At 42.8% G+C, this 24187-nt stretch overlaps 1 protein-coding gene across 8 annotated transcripts in view; it reads right to left on the bottom strand.

Annotated features, from left to right (window-relative positions):
- The window catches only part of NDUFAF6 (NADH:ubiquinone oxidoreductase complex assembly factor 6), a 211622-nt gene that overhangs the window by 111995 nt on the left and 75440 nt on the right, over positions 1-24187 (bottom strand). For 2 of the 8 annotated variants that reach the window (XM_063816425.1, XM_063816426.1), the window contains exons 3-4: positions 20414-20511; positions 17075-17193 (exon numbers count right to left, since the gene is read on the bottom strand). The exons of 3 other annotated variants lie outside the window; for them this stretch is intronic. The gene's annotated coding sequence lies outside the window, so the exon portion shown is untranslated. The remainder of the gene's footprint in view (positions 1-17074; positions 17194-20413; positions 20512-24187) is intronic. 3 more of the 8 variants (XM_063816435.1, XM_063816427.1, XM_063816429.1) reach the window with 2 other exon arrangements.

The following is a 24187-nucleotide window of genomic DNA, read 5'->3' as shown; positions in this document are numbered from 1 at the left end:
AATTCTTCACCTCATTAAAATATTCTTTTCTATAAGCCTAATTGTCAGAATTGAAAGAGCTGCTTATTACAGACCTGGGTTCCTATGGCAATAGTAAATAAATGCCAAATTATCTAAAGCATTGAGAAAAATAATATACACTAATAATAGGTAGCCCTGTGAATCCTTTTAATAAGACAGCTAATTGAGAGCCAGCTATTCCTACATGTTGGAACAAGAATGGCTGTGGAGATCTTCAGACTTTTTAAAACCCAGTAAAATGTCCTCTATTAAAGTCACTGAAATGATACTGAGTCAAAAATACATTCACGGCTACTTTAGGGATATCATCATGATGTTCTAAGCATATCTGCTAGTGGAAGAAAAAATCATTTTTCCTTTTTACATTAAATACTCAAAATCTGTCTCTTACATTCTGTCTCTCTCTGTCTCTCTCTCTCTCTCTCTCTCTCTCTCTCTCTCTCTCTCTCTGTGTGTGTGTGTGTGTGTGTGTGTGTGTCTTTCTTCTTGCTTAAGTGCCTACTGAAATCCTGGCAGGGTGAGGTTGGCCCCAGGCCATTGCCTGCACCGTGGCTGCACAAGCCAGCCGGAAAACACAGGGAGCTCAGCCGGGCGCGGTGGCTCACGCCTGTAATCCCAGCACTTTGGGAGGCCGAGGCGGGCGGATCACGAGGTCAGGAGATCGAGACCATCCTGGCTAACACGGTGAAACCCCGTCTCTACTAAAAATACAAAAAATTAGCCGGGCGTGGTAGCGGGCGCCTGTAGTCCCAGCTACTCGGGAGGCTGAGGCAGGAGAATGGCGTGAACCCGGGAGGCGGAGCTTGCAGTGAGCCGAGATCGCGCCACTGCACTCCAGCCTGGGCGACAGAGCGAGACTCCGTCTCAAAAAAAAAAAAAAAAACAAAACACAGGGAGCTCTCCCCATTCTACCACATCTGTCATGTTCCTCTCCACAAAATGAAGGCTAAACTCCAAACAGGAGGGCCCTGAGATGGGACCTTTCCACTTCGTATTTCCTGAACATAAGTTCTTTTCCAAAAGACTTATGGTGGCAAGTGACATAACCCTTTGTAGTAGTCAGCTCAGGCTGCCATAACAAACCACCAGGTACTGGGGCTTAAACAACAGAAATTCATTTTCTCACAGTTCTGGAGGCTGGAGGTCCAAGATCAAGGTGCTGGTTTCTTCTGAGGCCTCTCTCCTTGGCTTTCAGGGAACCATCTTCTCCCTGCGTCTTCATGTGTTCTTCCTTCTGTACCTGTTGGTGTCCTACTCTCTTCTTAGAATGACAGCAGCCATGTTGGATGAGGGCCCACCCTAATGATGTCATTTTAGCTTACCTCTATGAAGACCCTATTTCCAAATCCAGCCACATCATAAACTACTGATGGTTAAGACTTCGACTTATGAATTGGGGGAAGGCGGTGGGGGCACAATTCAACCCAAACAGCCTTTCTACTTTCTCTGCATGGTGAGCAGACATTGTATTTACCAGCACAGGTCACCGGAACCCAGGCTCCATCACCACAAGATCAACTATCCAATTATCTAATTCTATTTAGATAAGAGGCAATAATGATTATCTCCTAGGTAACAAAGAGAAATGAAGAATTCTCATTCAGATGCCCCATTTTCATACTTATATGTCAGTTAAATACATGAAAATAGTTATAGACAACCCAACAGCAATAAGAGACTCAGGTATAAGTTATGGAGGGCGTGATTAATTTTGAGGGTATAAGGAAAGTATCTTAGAGAAGATGTGTGATTCTTGACCTGGTTCCTGGGCACAGAAGGGATGGGAGAAGAGAGGGCATTTCCAGAAAAAGAGAGTGGCATTTGTTTCATTGTACTAAGCTGGTTGTTGTGTGTGTCAGGAGACCCTGGAGGCTTGGGATTGTTATATTGAATCCACAGTGCCTGACCCAGGGTCAGTTTAACTTAACGTGATACATTAATGTGATGCACTATTTTGACTATTTAGGAAGAAACAGCTTGAAGGGAGTAAGCAGCCGGGTGCAGTGGCTCACGCCTGTGAGCACTTTGGGAGGCAGAGGTGGATGGATCACCTGAGGTCAGGAGTTTGAGACCAACCTGACCAATATGATGAAACCCTGTCTCTACTAAAAGTACAAAAATTGGCTGGGCGTGGTGGCATGCACCTGTAGTCCCAGCTACTTGGGAGGCTGAGACGGGAGATTTGCTTGAACCCAGGAGGTGGAGGGTGCAGTAAAGCTGAGATCGCACCACTGCACTCCAGCCTGGGCGACAGAGTGAGACACCGTCTCAAAAAAAGGGAGTAAGCAATGTAGCCTGGAACACTGAGGGAAGTCAGGGCCAGACATCCAAATCTGAGAGTAGACTTGGTAGCTGAAACTGGAATGAGTTCTTGAAGGCAAGGATATACTGAGCAAGTCACTGCCCTGTTTAAAACCGTGAAGCGATTTCTCAGTGCTTTTAGAATAAAGTCGGCCATTCTTTTTTTTTTTTCAAGTTTTATTTTATTTTTAAAGATGGGGGCTCAAACTCCTGGCCTCAAGCAATCCTCCCGCCTCAGCCTCTCAAGTAGCTGGGATTACAGGTGCAAGCCACCATGCCCGGCTCGAATTTTATTTTTAATTGTGGTTACAAACACTCAACACTAACCATTTTGAAGTGTATAATTCAGGAATGTTAAGTATATGAATGTTATTGTGCAAGAGATTTTTAGAATGTTTTCATTTTGCAAAACTGAAACTGTATGCCCATTAAACACTAATTGCCCCTCCTTCCTCCCAGCCTTTAGCAACTACCTCTCTACTTTCTGTTTCTATCATTTTAACTCCTTTAGATACCTCATATGAGTGGAGCCACAGTATTTGTCCTTTTATGAATTTTTATCACTTAGCACAATGTTCTTGAGGTTCATCCATGTTGTAGCATGTGACAGGTTCTCCTTTTTAAGGCTGCATAATATTCCACTGTATGTACAGACATTTTGTTTATCCATTCACCTGTCAACGGACAACTGGATTGTTTCCACCTCTTGGCTATTATGAATAATGCTGCAATGAAAATGGATCTCTTTGAGATCCTGCTTTGAATCCCTTTGGATATATACCCAGAAGTGGAATTGTTAGATCATATGATAGTACTACTTTTTAATTTTTTTGAGGAAGCTTCATGTTGGTTTCCATAGCAGCTGCATCGTTTTACACAGAATAAGGGTCCATCATGTGTTTTTGTCTTGTCTTGTTTGGTTTGGTTTTTTGAGACAGGGTCTCCACCCAGGCTAGAGTGCAATGGCATATGATAGTTCACTGTAACTTCAATTTCCTGAGCTCAAGTGATCCTCCTGCCTTGGCCTCCCCAGTAGCTAGGACTACAGGTACATGCCATCATGCCTGGCTAATTTGTTAATTTTTGTAGAGACAGGGTCTCACTGTGTTGTCCAGGCTGCTCTTGAACTCCTGACCTCAAGCAATCATCCCACCCTGGCTTCCCAAAGTGCTGGAATTACAGGCATGAGTCACCAAAGTCCATCTTCTTTTTTTTTTTTTTTTTCCTTTGAGTTGGAGTTTCGCTCTTGGCACAATCTCGGCTCACTGCAACTTCTGCCTCCCAGGTTGAAGCGATTCTCCTGCCTCAGCCTCCCTAGTAGCTGGGAATACAAGTGCCAGCCACCATGCCCAGCTAATTTTTGTATTTTTAGTAGAGATGGGGTTTCACCATGTTGGCCAGGCTGGTCTCAAACTCCTGACCTCAGGTGATCCACTCGCCTCGGCCTCCCAAAGTGCTGGGATTACAGGTGTGAGCCACCACGCCCAGACCATCATTTTTAACATGGCTTTCAAGGCCCTGAATGACTGGCAGCTCCCAGAGGCCAGTAGAACCACACATTGGTCATTTCTAACCATGAACCATTGGCTCAAGAAAACCTCATGGCCAAGCCCAACATAAATGGGGCAGGGAAATATATTCTTCCCATGGAGCACAGGGCAGGGGAGAGAGCGAGTATTTGAATAGAATCTGACCTATACCTTCTCCTCCTACCCTTTACTCTCCCAAATTTGCCTCACTACTCCTACTCATCATAAACATCTCAACTTAAACATCCCTTTCCCAGAAGACCTTTTCCCCTTCCCACATGAATTTGGCTCCCACTATTTGCCTCAACATGTATTTTTCCTTTTATGAAACTTAATGTGTTGATAGTTTTTATATAATTTCTCTATCTCCCCCAGTATCAATGACTGTTGTGTGTAAAAATAGTGATTTATAACAATAATCATGTTTTAGTGGCTTAAAACAACTACCGTGTATTCTTTCTTATTATTTTTGTGGGCTGGATGGGCACTTCTTCAGCTTGTCTTACCTGGGCTTACTCATGCAATTGCAGTCAGATGATGGCAAGAACAGCTGGATGGTCCAAGCTGACCTCACTCAAATGACTGGCAGTCAGTGCTGATTGATGGCTGTGATGCATTAGCTCTCCTCCTCCATGCCCACTTATCCTCCAGGAGGTTATAGCAACATCCATCCCTATATGGTGGTCTCAGGGCAGTGTTCCAAGAAAGTATAAGTAGAAACTGCAAGTCTAGACTTGGAGGTTGGTCAACATCACTTCTGCCACATTCTGTTGGTCAAATCAAGTCACAAGGCCAGCCTAGCTTAGGAAGTGAAGAGATTAAACCCCTTACTGGGGAGGACAGCAAAATCATACTGTAAAGGGCATGCTTAAGGAATGGGTTGAATTGTTCCTCCCAACACATATGTTGAAGTCCTAACTTTTGGTGCCTCTGGATGTGACTGTATTTGGAGACAAGGTCTTTGAAGAGGTAATTAGGTTAAAACTGAGCTTGTTAGAGTGGGCCCTAATCCAATATGATTGGTATCCTTATAAGAAGAGGAGATAAGGTTGCTGACAGGTACAGAGGGAAGACAATGTGAAGACAAAGGAGAGGATGGCCATCTCTAACCCTCAGAAAAGAGGCTTCAGAAGTAATCAGCCCTTCAAACACCTTGATCTTGGACTTCTAACTGCCAGGATTGTGAGTAAATAGGTTTCTGTTGTTTAAGTAATGCAGTTTGTGGTATTTTGTCACAGCCACCTTAGCAAACTAATACACTTACAGAGGCAGGAGGAATTGTCTCAACCACCTTTGCAAACAATCTGCCACACCCCTAAGACCTTAAACTCCTTGTGGTTTGGGGTTCTGTTATTCTTGTGCATCATCGGCATTCAACAAATATTGCCTATTATTAGGCCTGTTTTTTAAGGCAAGAGAAGAAAGAGAAGCCAGAGAAGATGGTAAAGGATCAGAGAATTATGAGCGAACCAAAAGAATGTTTGCGTCATGAACACCAAAGGAAGAGAGAATCTTGGGAATAGATCTTTAGATATCTCAAGGAGGACAGAAACTGAGAAATGGCCACTGGATTTAACAATTATTAATTGACACACCAAATAATTCACAACATGGGAAAGACTGGGACTGGTTGAAGGGAAGAAGAGTATCAACCAAGGGACACTTTAAATTCTTACCATATTTTACAATAAGAATATAGACCTATATGTAAACTTTTTTAACATGTCATTTTTTTTTTTTTTTGAGATGGGAGTCTTGCTCTGTCATCCAGGCTGGAGTGCAGTGGTGCAATCTCAGCTTACTAAAACCTCCACCTCCCAGGTTCAAGCAATTCTCTTGCCTCAGCTTCTCGAATAGCTGGGACTGCAGGTGCACACCACCATGCCCAGCTGATTTCTGTATTTTTAGTAGACATGGGGTTTCACCATGTTGGCCAGGCTGGTCTCAAACTCTGACCTCAGGTGATCTGCCCCCTTTGGCCTCCCAAAGTGCTGGGATTACAGGTGTGAGCCACCGTGCCCAGCCACATGTCATATTTTTAAGGACAGTTGAAATTCTCTCTGGGCCCACCTATCCTACCTTCTGTAAGTGCCCACTTCTAACAGTTTACTGTACACCCTCATACATTGCTGGGTAGTACAAAATGGCACAACCCCTTTGGAGGGCAATTTGGCAAAAGCCATCAAATTACAACTGTAATAAATTTTATGTTAATAAAGTTGTTTTTAAAAACTTCAAATGTATAAACCCTTTAGATATACTCACATACATGCAAAATGACACTATGTACAAGAATATTCACTGCAGCTTTATTTGTTGTAGGAAATATTTGGAAATAATCCAAATGTCTTCCGATAAAGAATGGTTAAATAAACTGTGCTACAGCCACACAATGGAATCTCGTGCTGCTTCAAAAAAAAAAAAAGGGGGGGGGGGGGGCGAAGAATGAGGAAGCTCTCCCTGTACTGATATGGAAAGATTTCCAAGATAGATGAAGAGAAAAAAACAAGGCACAGAGCAGTTATATGCTACTTTTATGTAAGCTAGAAGGCAAAAGAAAAAAATATATTTAATTTGCTTATATTTCTGTAAAGAATCTCTGGAATGATAAGAAACAAATAAAATTATCTAGAGAAAAGAAAGTAGATAGGGACAGGTATGGGATTATTCTAGATTATGTTCTCATTTACATACATAAGCTGATTAGATTCATATAGCAAATCTGAGGCTATTATTATTATCCCCATTTTACAGATGAAAATTAGAAACGCTAAGTCACTTCCCCAGTTTACCAATTTAGACAGCTGGTGCACATGGAGTCCGATTCTAGCCTACCTCTGCCTGACTCCAGAGTTCATGCTGCAGCATCACTCAAACTGTTGCCTGAGCAAACACAAGCCCCTGATCTTCAGATCTAAAATAAATAACATCAGAGGCAGGATAATCAAAAGTCATAGCCAAACATATTTTAAGATGTTTATCAAATCAGGGAGCTGGAGATTGGAAGATATTTTTTATTAAGGGAGCTGGTTTTACTAGTGGTTTGTGTTTGTTTCTTTCTTGGTTTCCTGGCTTTTCAGATGTCTGTTTTGGAAGAAATCAGTGGAGGAGGGGATGGAAAGATGATCTACTTTGTGTGGTATATACAGTTCCCTTAGACAAGTCATTTTTCACAGATGTTTTTGAAGTTTAGGGTATACTGCTGTTTAGCTCCAGGACATGATGTCCAAGTAAGTGACTAGAGGTACAGGGAGGAAAATAAAAGGTTAAGAAAAGTCCCTTCACGAATAAGGCTTCTGCTGTTACTGCTGTCAGGTCTCCTGCATAGGAAGGGCTTATTGTCTGAGCATAAATGGGGAAACCTGGAGTTCATCTATCTGCAAGGAAGCTTTGGCACCCAGTTAAATTTCACTGTCTCAAGCTTCCCTTGTGTGTCCTAGAGCTTTTCTTTAACAGTTGTCATGAGGAAGTCTCATTTGTCAAGTTGACCAATTGTCCATTTTTTCCCTGTCATGAGGAAATCCTTTCTTAAGCCAGCTTTATTTTCTAAATGGAAATTTCCAGCCTTGAATGCAGTAGCTGTTGCTCTGGGTAGTCCAGGTCCTAAAGTTCAGTTCTTCAACCACGTTTCCATGGCTGTTACTCACACACAAGACATGAGTGGTCCTTCAGAGGGGTTCCAGTTAGAGTTTTTGGGTGACAAGGATTTTTTTTTTGGAAAGGTTTAGTGAAAAGAGAGCAGGGAACTCAAGAACCCATCAGAGGAAGTGGAGTGTTCTCCCCTAGAATTATTCTCCTTTTGATTTCAGCTTTTCGGATGTAAATGGCACTTGTTTGCCATGATGTCAATTTGGTCCCAAACTCACAAGTCTTTTCCCAAATGGCAAAAATAGAGAAATAGAGAATGGAGAATGGTTGCTTCTCCCCAAGGCTGGTGATTCCTGTCCCATCACAGTGACCTACAATGGCAGGACCACACAAAATTGTTGCCCTAATTCCAAACCACCTTATATATGTGTTGTCCTTGTCTTTCAGCAAAGCAGACCTCTCAGCTTGCTCCACAGTCACTCAGGACTCCTGGCATGACTAGACCAAGCCTTAAGATCCTTTTGTTCTGGAGGACAACCCTTTCCTTGACTCATAACAACTAGTAGAAGATAGAGCGAATTATAGCCACAATACTGAGGAAGTTTTTTACATTAAAACTTTTGGCCAGGCGTGGTGGCTCACACCTGTAATCCCAGCATTTTGAGAAGCCAAGGCAGGCGGATTACATGAGCCCAGCAGTTCAAGACCAGCCTGGGCAACACAGTGAGAGCCTATCTCTACAAAATAATAAAATAAAAAACTATTTGGGAGGTGGTGCGCACCTGTAGTCCCAGCTACTCAGGAGGCTGATGTAGGAGGATCGCTTGAGTACAGGAGGTTGAGGCCATGATCACGCCACTGCACTCCAGTTTGGATAACAGAGAGAGACCATTGTGATGTGCAACACGTGAAAGAGAATTATCACTCTCTTAGCAATGGAACAGGTATAATCCCCAAAAGTCCAAGTCACTGTCAACATTAAAATACGAACCTGAATTTGTTGGCTGGTAAAAGTTTATTGGCTGAGTGAAAGTGCCTCATCATTTTCATTCAGACCCCCAGTTCATTAGTTTGACCATTGATTCATTATTCACTCATTCACATTGGTTGAGTCAGGCATTGTACTAGGCACTGGGATTACAAAAGAGAACAAGATAAAAATAATCCCTGACCTCAAGGATCTTACAAACCAGCCATTTTTTCCCTCCCCTCAACACTCTCACCAACTTGAAACTGTTCCTCCTCCCTGATCTTCATCCACAGAGCTGTAAGCAGAGGTACAATTCTGGTTTATAGAAATGCCAACTGTCACTGGAAAAATTCCTTTAGTATATCAGCCTCGAATTTAAGAAATAATTAAGTTTAAAAATAATTTTCATTGTATAGTTTTAAGTGGTTTTCTTATTTGTAAAAACAATTCATTTGAGCCTCACAACATATCTGGGCTGGGTAGAAATCACTGTTTCATTTTTTTCTCTTTTTTTTGAACAACTTTATTGAGATATAATTCACATAGCATACAATTCACTCATTTAAAATGTACAATTAAATGGTTTTCGGTATATGCAGAGTTTTAAATACAACCATCAGCACAATCAATTTTGGAACATTTCATCAACCCAGAAAGAAACCTGTACCCATTAGCTAACCTACTTTATGTCCTTAGATTTAGCTATTCTGTACATTTCACGTAAGTGGAATCGTGAAATGTATGGTCTTTGTGTCTGGCTTCTTTCACTTAGCATAATGTCTTTAAGGCACATCCACATTATAGCACATGTCCATACTTCATTCCTTCTCACGGCTGAACAAGATTCCCTTCTGTGGATATCATATTTTGTTTATCCATTCATCAGTAGATGGTGTGTTTAATTTTATAAGTGAAGAAACTAAGGTAAATAAGTGCCTGGGTTGGGACCATTCAAAGCCAGGTCCCCTGGCTCCCAATCCAGGGCTCATTCCATTAAATCTACTAGGTCCCATAATTTTAAAGTGCATGTTCATTCCCACACATTTGCCTAAGACATTTTTGAATAGGGAATGAAACTAAGAAATGCAAATGCAGTGCAGACTAAGCTGCTTTCTTGGTTTGCTGTTGTTATTTGAGAATTTTTTCCCACTTTTGAGGGAAAAAAAAAGAATTTCAAGAGAGAAAATGAATTCAATTAAAAATGGTTCTTTGTAAGACATAGCCCTCACTGTTGCCCCTGCTTGTTTATCTAATTCTATTTTTCTTTTCTCTGTTGTTCTGTGTATACAAGTCATGAGTCACCAGAATGGGCCTGTGGGAGCTGAGAGAGAAAGAGGGAAAATAAGTTCTTGATTAAAAAGTAGCACATCAGAGGTCAACAACCATCACAGTTCAGCTTCAGTTGCCAAAGTTGTCTCCAGGGATATTCCAAATTTAGAAAACCAATAAAGAAAGACATGGGGATGATAAGCACTGAATGCTGGATAGCTGTTACCTCTGGGTGACAAAGCAATGCATTCAGGGAAGGACACACATGGGATTCAAAGATATCAGTAAAGTTTTATTTCTGAGGCTGAGTGGTGGATACACCAATGTTAGCAACAACCACACAGTTCAGCTTCAGTTGCTGAAGCATAGGCTCCAGAACCCACAGGCCTTAAGAAAATGCTGTGCAGTTCATCCTGATTCCTCTCCTCTATCTAACAGCTTTATACACACTTAGATGAGACCTTTGAGAGGTAGGGGAGAACCCTAGTGGAGGCTACTATAGTAAGGATAATAAAGTTGAATAAATTAACCCAGAAGCATTGGAATTAAACACCAGCCTAGTAAGCCAGGCTAAGAGGAGGAGGCTGATATAAACAAGAAAACATTGTTAGAACTTATTATGCAAAATGTTACCTTGAGGTTGCAATCTGATTAGTTTTTTGCAATTCATCTCTTGCTTCCTCTTTTTGTCTCCAGCTTTCCTCTCTTCATAGGAGGGGGTGGGGCTTCTTATTCCAGGACCCCTGTTCCCCTAAGCAGCCTAAAACTAGGCAGATCTATTAGCCAGGACCGTCTCTGTCAATAATGGCTGCTCTTCCAGTGCATTTTTCAGTGTGTAAGATGTAATTCTAAACATATGCTGATTCCCACACGTTAGCTCCTATTCTAATGTAATGCTCCGTTGTGGCTGGGAACATATTGAGTCCCACAAATGAGTACTTGTGGACAATGGACCTCTTTGGGGGAAGGAGCCCCAAGGGAGAGGAGGGAAGAGTGTTTATTCCATTAATGTGTATGTGTGTATCTCCACCATAATTTCTGAAGGGACTGAAAACAAGACATCAAGGCAGCTAATAAAGTACTAGGGAGAACTGCCCCTCTGCTTTGGAGGGGGTTGGGTGACCAATGGCACCTGGAGGGGTGGATGAACCAAGTCAATAAAAGTTCCAAAATAATACACATACTGTGTTATGGCTGCATTGGCTTAAAAATTTTAAACTGTCTCTGGGGATATTCTAAATTTAGAAAACCCATAAAGAAAGACATGGGAATGATAAACACTGAATCCTGGATAGTCTGTACTTCTGGGGGACAAAGGAATGCATTCAGGGAAGGACACATATGGGGATTCAAGGATATCAGTAAAGTTTGATTTCTGAAGCTAAGTGGTGGATACACCAATGTTAGCATCATCTATTCATAATGGTGTTCCTTTGAAAAAAAAATCCCAGTTTTACTGACTACTAAAGTAAACATTGATAGGTATAGCCCACATAAACAAGAGCTCCTGTAGAGCCTCAATTTTTAAATATATACAGTGGCCAAATATGCATAACATAAAATTTACCATTTAACCACCCTGGTGTTTTCTTAGTCCTAACTGGCTCTCATGTGACAGGTAATAGGGGAATAGAATCATCATGTCACAGAAACCAAATTAGCTCATATGCTATTTTTCCAGTATGTTTTGAAGTGACTAGAATGAGCTTTCTCACAAAGACAAAGCCTTCCTCATCTTTGAGGACCCTAAGGAAAAAGCAGAAAACTGAAAACCCCATGGAATTGCATTTTTTTATTAGACTTAGTGGCTTCAAGAACCTCTCAATTTTTCACCATATTAAGCTATTTATGGAAATTGACAGTTCAGATGAAAAATTTTTAACTCATATCTCTTTATGTTTAAAATGATTTCAGAAAGCTACCTCTAGATTGTATTTTTAATTTTGGTGACAATTGTCTCTCCAGGAAGCAAATGTCCTCAAGGACCTTCATGTCTCAGGAGGAAACAGGTGTACCCAGATACAAAGCTGCAAAGGAAGGCCTGGCTGTATGGTTAGCTGCAAACAGCAATAGAGAACAAACTGTGCCAAGATATTTATTAGGAGAGTTGTTTTTATCAGGGCTCTACTTAAAAACTTCTTAATGTTTTGAGTGGTCTGCCCTTGACCCTATTTTTTCCATAAAACTTGTGATGCATGATTTTGCTGAACATGAGATTTTTTAAAAATAGAAAATTGTGCCAGGCGAGGTGGTTCACATCTATAATCCTAGCACTTTGGGAGGCTGAGGCAGGCAGATCACGAGGTCAGGAAATCGAGACCATCCTGGTTAACACGGTGAAACCCCATCTCTACTAAAAACATGAAAAATTAGCTGGGCATGGTGGCATACGCCTGTAGTCCCAGCTACTTGGGAGGCTGAGGCAGGAGAATCGCTCGAACCTGGGAGGCAGAGCTTGCAGTGAGCCGAGATCACGCCACTGCACTCCAGCCTGGGCGATAGAGTGAGACTGCGTCTCAAAAAGAAAGAAAGAAAGAAAGAAAAAAATTGTACAAAATTGTATAAAAATGTATTGTTGCAGGGCATGGTGGCTCACACCTGTAATCCCAGCACTTTGGGATGCCAAGGCGGGCAAATCACAAGGTCAGGCATTTGAGACCAGACTGGCCAACATAGTGAAACCCTGTCTCTACTAAAAATACAAAAATTAGCTAGGCATGGTGGTACATGCCTGTAATCCCACCTACTCGGAAGGCTGAGGCAGGAGAATTGCTTGAACCTGGGAGGCGGAGGTTGCAGTGAGCTGAGATTGCGCCATTGCACTCCAGCCTGGGCGACAGAGTGAGATTCTGTCTCAGGGAAAAAAAAAAAAAAAAAAAAAAAAAAAATATATATATATATATATATATAAAATTATTGTTTTTCTTTTCTACTTTCTGGGCTGATACTAACCCAGGGGTTGTGCAAATCAAAATGGCCTAAGTAATCAGGAAAATGTATCATTTTATACAATCTGATATTCCAAACAAAGAGTGGCATATGTAGAGTGGCATAATGATGTCATCAAGCACTAAATACTTTATATTATCTCCTCTGCTAGCCTCAGCACCTTGGCTTTCATCAGCAGCTTTTCCTCATGGTTACAGGATGGCTGCCATAGCTCCAGTGCTCACAGTGTCACACAGCTATGTTCAGAGGCAAAAAGAAGTTTTTGCTATAGAGTCTTTATTGATTAGGGAGAAAATTATTTCTAGAACCCCCCCCCTTAGATTTCCCTTCAGGTCCCTTTGGCCAGACTTGGATTACATGGCCATCCCCTAGCTGCAAAGGAGGCTGGTAAATGAGTATCTAGCATTTCTAGCCTTCAGAGAGGAAGGCAGCCCTACCACCAAGGAAAATACATTGAGAATGGCTCTTAGGTTGGCAATCAGCACTGCCACCTGAGGCAGGAGGTAACCAGACAGGTCTGTCTGCCAACAGAACCTATGCCTTTAACCTCTGCTCCATGATGTCACCTTTAAGATTCATCCAGCTCTTAAATTACCTTTCCATCACAAACACTGTAATGTAACCACACCCCCAAACTCACTCTACACCTTCTTCTCTCCCATCCGTGTACATGAAGTTCCCTCAACCTGAAATTCTGCCCCTCCCACATCTGCTTTTAGACATAAAGTCTACTCTTAATAGATGCCACTCAAACACCACTTTCCCAATAAAGTCTTCCAAACAACTGTGGCTAGGCTTTGCAACTCCTCTCTGGTCTCCTGTAGCATAAGGGAACGCCCTGTGGACTCCACAAGTTTGGTGATTGAATTGGACTGTTTTGCCCTCTGAGTTTCAGAAGGAAATGTAATAAAAAACAGATTTCTCTTCACATAATAGGGTATTGGGGAGGATTTGAGTAAAGTGATATTACACAAAAGAGCTACCAAAATACTTAACATTATCAGTTTTTTGTTTTATGCTATTTGTAATATATATATATATGGCTCTTGCCCAAATCATTTAGGTAATTTACTTAAAAATAATTAATTTCATCTCCCAAATTATTTGAATGACGATTTTAACTCCCTGTTTTTTTAACTGTTAAGCACTGGTCTCTATGAGTTTTTAAACTGCTTCCCCAAATTAGCAAAATTATAATAATTATTGAACCTAGGTGATGGATACATAGGGATTCAGCACATTGCTCTACTTTTGTGTATGTTTAATACAATTTAAAACTATTTTGATAGGACCTCTGGTTTCTGCTTCTGCACGTAAGGAGCTTGGAAGTCCATTCTATCTTAACAGCAACTACAAAGCTAGACAGGCTGAAAAATCAACAACTCTTCTTGCACCTGTAAGAAAGGTGAGGCCATAGGAAAAACTGCTGTCCCCAAGATTGGAGACAGACAGGCAAATACAGCTCATTGGAGCAGAGGCTCATGAGTGGAAACCACCACAGAAACTAGGTCCCTCTCCTAGAGACCCTGATTTGCTATCTCTGAGGTAGACCCTGGAATCTGTACTTTAATAAGTGCCCCTTGGTGACTCTTCAGTACAGACACATTTAGGAAACCAGGTGAGTGATTAAGATGTGGACCCTGGACACTCTCTGGATGCACACCACCTCGGTTTGAATCCTGGCTCTACCACTCATAGTATGATCTTAGAAAAGTTACTTAATATCCATAAGCCTCAGTTTTCTCATTTGTAAAATGGTAACAACCATAGCTATCCCATAGTATTGTTGTGAGGTTTAAATGAGATCATGATAATGAAATAATACCAGTACAAGATTTGGGGGACTTGATTTAACAAAAATCGGCTGGATGTGGTGGCTTATGCCTGTAAATCCTAGCACTTTGGGAGGCCGAGGCGGGTGGATCACTTGAGGTCAGGCGTTCGAGACCAGCCTGGCCAACATGCTGAAAACTTGTCTCTACTAAAAATACAAAAATTAGCCAGGCAGTGGTGGCGCACACCTGTAATCCCAGCTACTCAGGAGGCTGAGGCAGGAGAATTGCTTGAGCCTGGAAGGCAGAGATTGCGGTGAGCCAAGATAGCGCCATTGCACTCCAGTCTGGGCAACAAAGTGAGACACTGTCTCAAAAAAAAAAAAAAAAAAAAGAATAGCAAAAATATCTTGAATTTACAATTTTTATGAAACCAAAGGACTATGTGAACACATTGTTAGGGCCCAGGAAACTTTATTAACTTCATGGAAAATCTGCCTCTGTGTAGTTATTATTCTATTTTGCCTAGAATTCATGTATATCATTTCTTTTAGTTTTTGCAATGACCACATGCAAAAAGTGTTATTTTTACCACTTTATAGTAGAAGAACCAAAATAGAGGCTTAGGGAGATGGTGGTCTGCCCAAGACTACACCAAAAACAGTAGCTGTACAAACCCAGGACTACCATGTTCCAGGGCTGACCAGTATTGTGAGGACCACATAACGAACATGCACATTCTGTCTTTATTAGTCCTCCTTTTAGGTGAACAACCCTGTGGAAGTTAAAGAGAGATACAGAGTCTCAACTTAGTTGGCTCTTCCTTCCATATTACAGTGGGTCACCATGGAGCTGGGACTGTTCTCAGCTTTGAAGCCAGAATCTCAAGGTTTCTATTACATGCATGCTCTAGCCACTAATTGGTTAAACAAACATGCAAAAGGCTGACTGAACAAATGTAATGCCAGTGTGTTCACGCATAATGGGAGGGTGCCTGCCTCATAATCAGTGCAGTCAAAGGGCTAAACCACAGATCAGAAGACAGCTTGGTAAACCTGGAATCAGAAATAGGAGTTGGGTTTCATGATGAGATAGTTTCATCAAACTAGGCTAACCAAATGAATTGCTATTTCTTCAGGGGAGATACACAGTCATGCATCATTTAAAGATGAGGACATGTTTTGAGAAATGCATCATTAAGTGATTTTGTCATTGTTCAAATATCATAGAGTATACCTACACAAACCTAGATGGCTTAGCCTACTACACACCTAACCTATATGGGATAGCCTATTGCTCCTAGGCTACAAACCTGCACAGCATGTTACTGTACTGAATATTGTAGGCAATTGTGACACAATAGTATTTGTGTATCTAAACACATCTAAGCATAGAAAAGATGTATAATTTTTGTTTTTGAGATGGAGTCTCGCTCTGTTGCCCAGGCTGGAGTGCAGTGGCATGATCTCAGCTCACTGCAAGCTCTGCCTCCTGGGTTCACGCCATTCTCCCACCTCAGCCTCCCTAGTAGCTGGGACTACAGGCACCCACCACCACATCTGGCTAATTTTGTTTTTGTATTTTAGTAGAGATGGGGTTTCACCGTGTTAGCCAGGATGGTCTCAATCTCCTGACCTCGTGATCCACCCTCCTCAGCCTCCCAAAGTGCTGGGATTACAGGCGTAAGCCACCGCGCCTGGCCAATTTTTTTTTTTTTTTTTGAGACAGGGTCTCACTCTGTCATTTAGATTGGAGTGCAGTGGCACAATGACAGCTCACTGCAGCCTTGACCTCCTGGGCTCAAGCGCCCATCATTGACCAAAATGTCATTATGCAGTGTATAAGTGTACATCTGCCAATCAAATAGTGGTTGAGGTCAGGAATCAGAATATCAGCTCTCTCATGGAAGCACTGGTCAAAAGGCAACAAATTCTCTCTGTCTAGTTCTCTTTTAAAGCAAATTGCCATAAGCATAGTTTGACCTGTTTTGGTTATCAGTGTCTAAAAACATAATTTTACCTGTTTTAGGAAATGTACTGGCTCACATAACTAAAAAAATCTAAGGGCAACTCATGGCCAAATTGGGGCTCAAAAGATGTGTTCCCTTCCATGTGTTGCTTAATTCTCAGGCTTCACATAGAAGTAAGATGGCTATAGCTGCTGCAGCCATCAAACTTCAAGTTCAAGTACATTAAGGTTCAAGTACAACATATGTCTTAATCCGTTTTCTGTTGCTATAACAATATACCTGAGACTGGGTAATTTATAAAGCAAAGAGGTTTATTAGGCTCACAGTTCTAGAGACTAGGACGTTCAAGATGAGGCAGCTGCATCTGGTGAGGGCCTCCTGCCACATTATACTGTGGCAGAAAAGTGGACGGGCAAGCAAAAGAGACCAAACGCAAAAGGCAGCCTTGCTTTATAACAACCCACTCTCATGGGAACTAATCCAGAACTGAGAGAACAAGAACTCACTGCAAGAGTAAGGCATTCATCCCTCTTAACCATCTAATCATCTCTTAAAGGCACCACCTCCCAATACTGTCACACTGGAGTCCAAGCCTCAACGTGAGTTTTGTGGGGATAAACCATATTAAAACCATGGTAATACTGGGGTGGGGGAAAGAGCCTCTTTGTGCTGGCACTAATTTAACTGATTTCAATTACTTGCTCACCTTTGAACCAATCATGAGGAATGTGAAATGCTGATTGGCATAGGCCTGGGTCATGTGCCGTTCCTCTTGAGCAGAGGGTGGAGCTCCAGACACTTCATGGGTTGTTGAGAGGTGGCTGCCTAAACAAATACAAGGTAGTCTTGATGGAGAAAAGGGGGAATGGAGGTAAACAACTATGCACTAAACTAAGGTTTTATACCTTATTCATTAAAGTACAGTTGACAGACCAAGCACGGTGGCTTACACCTTTAAACCCAGAACTTCGGGAGGCCAAGGCATGCTGATCACCTGAGGTCAGGAGTTCAAGACCAGTCGGGCCAACATGGTGAGACCCCCCCTCACCCCCCTACTAAAAAAAAAACAAAAATTAGCCGGTTGTGGTGACAGGCACCTATAATCCCAGCTATTCAGGAGGCTAAGGCTGGAGAATTGCTTGGAGCCAGGAAGTGGAGGTTACAGTGAGCCGAGATCACACCACTGCACTCCAGTTTGGTGACAGAGCCAGACTCTGTCTCAAAAAAAAAAAAAAACGAAACAAAAAAACCACAGTTGACAGTGTTATTTGTGTCCTAACAATAACCACATTCCCGTCACACCTTTCTTGGGATACACCCCAGTAGCTCCTTTGAGCCTGGGTGTCTCCCACAAACTGTTTCTTATGATGTGTAACTTCTGCAGTTGACTAAACTCATTTAACATGAGTGGTTCAATTTCCCACCTATTATAGAAGGAGAATATACTCTTTTAAAATATATATATATAATAAAAATGCATAAAGAACAAAAGACTTTCCCACATATAAGTAAGCATTTATCTCACCATGTAAGCATAACCACTATTTCTTTTTCTGTTTTTTTTTTTTGGTTTTTTTTTTTTCGCTTTGAGACAGAGTCTCACTCTGTAAACCAGGCTGCAGTGCAGTGGCATGATCTCGGCTCACTGTAACCTCCGCCTGCCTAGTTCAAGTGATTCTCCTACTTCACCCTCCCGAGTAGCTGGGATTACAGGTGCGTGCCACCACACCAAGCTGATTTTTTTTATTTTCAGTAGAGATGAGGTTTTTGCCATGTTGGCCAAGCTGGTCTTGAACTACTGGCCTCAAGTGATCCACCTGCCTCGGCCTCCCAAAGTGCTGGGATTACAGGCGTAAGCCATGGTGCCCAGCCCATTCCGGCCTGTCTTCTATGGATAAAGTTCGTTTTTTGTCATGGTCTTTTTTTACATTGTTGTGATCCTCCTGCACATATGTCTGCCTTTTCCCTTAGCATTATGTCATAAACATTTTCAAGGTTATTACATAGGCTTTATTAATATAAATTCTTTTTATAAAAACACTTGAAAAAATAATACAAAAACAATGTATTTGTGGCAAAATAATTCAAATAACACAGAAATATATAAAGTTAAAAAGTAAAATCCCCAGATTTCAGGAATGTGGACTAAACTCATGCTGAAATCTCCTTCATAAGACCCCAGGAAGAGATTTATTAAAAGATACAAAAAGAAAGAGAGAAGGAAGGATGGAAAAGAGAGAGGGGTGTGAAAGACAATATAGCCACTTTTGAAAACAAGGAAGGACCCTCTCTCTAAAGGCTGGGCAGCATTCCTCAAGGAAGTGAGGAGATAGGAAAGCACAAGTCAAGAAGCCCCAGGTCCTCACCTCCAGGTGGGACTTGAAGCCCAGGGTGTAGGCAGAGGTGTAGCCCAGGTGGCAGAAGGTAAGCTTGGTCAGCCTCTGAAAATGGCCCATGCCATCAAAAAGAAAATCTCAACAAAAGCGGGGATTTGCATCTGAGAAAAAATAATTACCAGAATGATGAGGATCTGAAAAGTAGTGACTTCAGATCCTCAGGACGGCTCTCAGTTTTAGCTGCATGCTAAAATCACCTGGGAGCTTAAACAGGAAACAAACACTGTTTTGCTCTACTACATTCAACCCTTCTGACACAAAATGTCTCAGGGCTTATTCTACCCCAAACACCCCAAACAATCCTCCAACTCTTTGGACACCAACTAGGTGTACCACAATTTAATTATGACACTAACTACCTGGAGTTACTGTAGATGCCACAGGTTAAGGGCTCAGTCCCACAAAACTGCCCCCAAACTTCAGATGCCAACTGCAGGTAGTGAGTCCCTAGGTTACCCACACTTCTTTCTAACTTGGCTACAAATTGGAGGTTCCCATTTGCTATGATGGCTCACAGAACTCAGGGAAACACTTATGTTTACCTATGTTTGCCAGCTTTTTTTTCTTTTTTTGAGACAGCGTCTTGCTTTGTCTCCCAGGTTACAGCAAAGTGGAATGGCTATGGTTCACTGCAGCCTCGACCTCCCAGGCTCAAGCGATCCTCCCACCTCAGCCTCCCAAGTACCTGGACTATAGGCATGCACCTCCAAGCCTGGCTAAGTTTTGATTTTTCATGGAGATGGGGTCTCACTGTGTTGCCAGAGCTAGTCTCAAACTCCTGGGCTCAAGTGATCCTCCCACCTTGGCCTCCCAAAGTGTTGGGATTACAGGCATGAGCCACCATGCTTGGCCTGTTTACCAGCTTATTATAAAGGATATGATAGAGAATACAGATGAACAGCCAGATGAAGAGGTACATAGAGTGAGTCCAAAAGTGTCCTGAGGGCAAGAATTGGAGTGCGCCATCCTTCTAACACACAGATGTGTTCACCAACACATGAAGGGTTGTTGAATTTTGTCAAAGGCTTTTTCTGCATCTATTGAGATAATCATGTGGTTTTTGTCTTTGGCTCTGTTTATATGCTGGATTACATTTATTGATTTGCGTATATTGAACCAGCCTTGCATCCCAGGGATGAAGCCCACTTGATCATGGTGGATAAGATATTCCAATGTGCAGCCAAAGTTGATTTCTTGTGCTCAGAAAACTAAAGCAGGGAATTATATCCACAAAATGAGAATGGGTGGCTGTAAAATAACAGCACATTATAATTAGAAAGAATTAGCAAAAGATGCTGAAAATAAAATACATGTAATTTTTGGAAGAAAAAAAATCAATAATGCTGTGAATATCAGGCTAGACACGACCATGAAGGCAGTCCCTTCGGATGCCTAACTTCCTAGCACTCATTCAGCCTCTTTCCTCCCACCTGTCCTCTCACCCTTTCTCTAACCCAATCCTAGACCCTGTGAATGTAGTTAAAAGAGCATCATAACAACAGTCTTCCAACCAAGAGCAACAAAGGAAGCTTCCAGGAGGCCAGCAGCTGCAGGTCACAGGGTTTCTGCGAATGTGCTCTTTCTAACTGCTCTAGCTCCCCGCTGCCTGAGGCTCTGCTGGATTCCGACTCCCAGCATGGGAGACTCACCTGCAACTTTTGTTGAGAGTACATGGGGAGGGGCCTTGGCAGGAGCAGTTCAGTAGACATCTCACCATACCATCATCTCTTTTCTCCCCAACCTCCACCTTAGATTTATAGGAATATAAAATCTGATTAAAATAGCAATTAGGACAGCTTTAAAGGGAAAAATAAGCTCAAGAAAGCCACCTGCTGAATCTGAATGAAAGGGGATCCTCCAACCCACCCACACCTGCCCTCTGTCTCTACCTGGCCCTAACAGTTACAGGGGGTGGAGGAAGACTTGCTCTATCCCAGGGGCAACTCAGCATTGGAATGAGACAGTGGGAACTGGCAAACACATGACTTGGTTCAGGCTCTCCAAGTGGTTATGTTGGTGGGCTGAGAAAGGAAGAAGCGAGGAGCTGGTGTTTTGGAACCTCGCAGATCTCGGTTTGACTTCCTGGGCTGCTACTTGCTTACTTGTTGGGCCAGAAGGCCCTAGGTTTGAATCTCAGGTTGACCCTTGGACAAACATCTACAGGTGTGGAAGTGAGCACCACGCCTCTAGCTGGACAGGCTTCTGAAGCTGGCAGGCTATGTACTTCCTGCATACGGGGAAAGGGACGTCCTTTGAGACCCCCTTAACAAGGAAAGGCTTGGCTACTGATACACTGGGAGCGGATGGACTACAGGCTCCAGGTACCTCTGCCCACAAGTTCCTTAGCATCTCTCCTATGGCACTCTACCTCCTGACAGCTTCCATGCCAGGTGTGATGCTGCTTCCTTCTTCATCAACACAGCCTCACCGCTCAGCGTATTGCTGCCTAAGCTGCCCCAATTCCATGGGCTTCCTATCTGCAGCATCAACAAATCCTGAGGGCTTGAGCTGGGGAAGGCATTGAAACAAACGGCTATAACATCCTTCCCTTCTTCTCCATACTGTCTGCAATATCTTGAAAGCTGGAGAACAATATACCCCTTCCTAAATGCCCAGGAAGAGAAGAGATTGGAAAATGGAGCTCCTGGGCCCAGTCTTGCTGGGGGCAAGTTTCTTTGAATCAGGAAAGTAGGTGAGGTAAAGGCCAACTCACTGTCCTCCCTCGCAGGAAGCCATGTCTGGTCATTATATTTTTCCATGTCTTCCACCCCTACCACCTACCAGGTCTGTTTTACTGTGTTTTTTTTTTCCCTTATAATAAAGATAATTTAAAAAAAAAACAGATTTGGCTCTAAGTAGACACCTGCTGCAAAGGGATGAGGAGATGGTATGGCCACAAGAGCTGGTCAGTGCCCTGAATGACCTTCCAGTTCCTGACTAATGGCCACCGTGCAGGGTGGTATGATGTTCCTGCTCTAACCTTGAGGACTGGCTGAATGGCTTTCTGGAGTTCCCATAAAGACATTATTTGTTTTCCTCACTTTCATGAACACCCTTATCTTAGTTGGTTCAGGCTGCTATAATGAAAATACCATAGACTGAGTGGTTTATAAATAGCAGAAACTTATTTCTCACAGTTCTGGAGGGTGGGAAGTCCAAGATCAAAGATTCCATGTCTGGGGAGGGCCTTTTTTTTTTTTTTTTTTTAGAGACAGGGGTCTTGCTGTGTTGCCCAGGCTGGTCCTGAACTCCGGGCCTCAAGTAATCCTTCCACCTCGGCCTCCCAAAGCACTGGGTTTGCAGGTGTGAGCCACCACGTCTGGCCAAAGGTCACTTTCTTTTTTTTTTTTTTGAGACGGAGTCTCACTCTTGTCGCCCAGGCTGGAGTGCAGTGGTGCGATCTTAGCTCACTGCAACCTCCGCCTCCCAGGTTCAAGCAATTCTCCTGCCTCAGCCTCCCGAGTAGCTGGGACTAAAGGTGCCCGCCACCACACCCGGCTAATTTTTTGTATTTTTAGTAGAGACAGGGTTTCACTGTGTTAGCTAGGATGGTCTCGATCTCCTGACCTCGTGATCTGCCTGCCTTAGCCTCCCAAAGTGCTGGGATTACAGGCGTGAGCCACCGCGCCCAGCCCAAAGGTCACTTTCTGATTCATAGTTGGGCATCTTCTCACTATGTCCTCATGGGGGAGAAGGCATGAGGGAGCTCTCTGGTGTCTCTTTCATTTTATTTTATTTTATTTTATTTTTTGAGACAGAATCTCACTCTGTCACCCAGGCTGGAGGTCCTATCATCTCCATTTTACAGATAAGGAAAAAATACTGAGACACAGTGAAATTAAGTAGCTTGCTTAAGGTCACACAGCTAGGGAGTGGCAGAGCCAGGATTTGAACCCAGATAGTTTGCCTTCAGACATTTCAGTCCTAATCACATGGTAATTATTGACGGTTTCTCTTAAGAAATGAGTATTTATTAATTTAGCTAGTTAGAGACAGAGTCTTGTTCTGTCACCCAGGCTGTAGTGAAGTGAAGCTATCATAGCTTACTGGAGCCTCGAACTCCTGGGCTCAAGCAATCCTCCCAGCTTGGCCTCCCAAAGTGCTGAGATTACAGATGTGAGGCACCATACCTGGCTAAGAATTGAATATTTATTTATTATTTATTTTTGAGGCAGTGTCTTGCTCTGTCGTCCAGGCTGCATGCAGTGGCACAATCATGGCTCACTGCAGCCTCGACTGCTGGGCTTAAGCAAGCCTCCCACCTCAGTCTCCCGAGTAGCTGGGACTACAGGCATGCACCACCATGCCTGGATGATCTTTTTTTTTTTTTTTTTTAAGTTTCAGTAGAGACAGGGTCTTGCTACGTTGCCCAGGCTGGTCCTAAACTCCTGAGCTCACACAATCCTCCCACGTTGTCCTCCCAAAGTGTTGAGATTATAGGAGAACTGAATTTTTAAACTGTACTTAATTTTATGATCAAAAACTCATTTTCCTTTAGGTTGGTCTTTGATCTATTTTAAAGATCACATTGTGGCCGGGTGTGGTGGCTCATGCCTGTAATCCCAGCACTTTGGGAGGTTGAGGTGGGCAGATCACTTGAGTTCAGGAGTTAGAGACCAGCCTGACCAACATGGCGAAACCCTATATCTACTAAAAATACAAAAATTAGCCTGGTGTGGCGCACGCCTGTAATCCCAGCTACTTGGCAGGCTGAAGCAGGAGAACTGCTTGAAACCGGGAGGCAGAGGTTGCAGTGAGCCAAGATCGAGCCACTGCAATCCAGCCTTTGCAATGGAGCGAGACTCAGTCTCAAGAAAGAAAAAAAAAATCATGTTGTATCTATTCTTTGCTCTCTAAATCTGCCTTGCTACTCCATGGACCAAAACACTTAAAGAATAACCTGGTTGGACTTTTCAGAAAGTAGCTTTCTAGGAGAGCTTTCTCTCTGACACTATCAGAATCTTTGTTTTTCTGATTTAGCATTTATTAAATAACTACAGTTTGATAGGTAAAGGAAGCAAGATGGAGGTAACACTGCCAGAAAAATTTAAAATGCAGCTAGTTGATTTCCAGCTACCAACTACATCATTCTCCAATTTGCAGATGAGTCAGAATTTTTTTTGAGACGGAGTTTTTTTTTTTTCCGCTCTTGTTGCCCAGGCTGGAGTGCAATGGCACAATCTTGGCTCACTGCAACCTCCGCCTCCAGAGTTCAAGTGATTCTCCTGCCTCAGCCTCCCGAGTAGCTGGGATTACAGGTGCAAGCCACCACACCCTGCCAATTTTTCCATTTTTAGTAGAGACGGGGGTTTCATCATGTTGGCCAGGCTGGTCTCGAACTCCTGACCTCAGGTGATCCACCCGCCTCGGCCTCCCAAAGTGCTGGGATTGTAGGCATAAGCCACCGCGCCAGGCCCAGAATT

This window comes from Pan troglodytes, chromosome 7 (genome assembly GCF_028858775.2).
Source record: "Pan troglodytes isolate AG18354 chromosome 7, NHGRI_mPanTro3-v2.0_pri, whole genome shotgun sequence".
Classification (NCBI taxonomy): domain Eukaryota; kingdom Metazoa; phylum Chordata; class Mammalia; order Primates; family Hominidae; genus Pan; species Pan troglodytes.
Note: the sequence above shows the minus strand (reverse complement) of the source record. Positions and strands in the feature narration are given on the sequence as shown.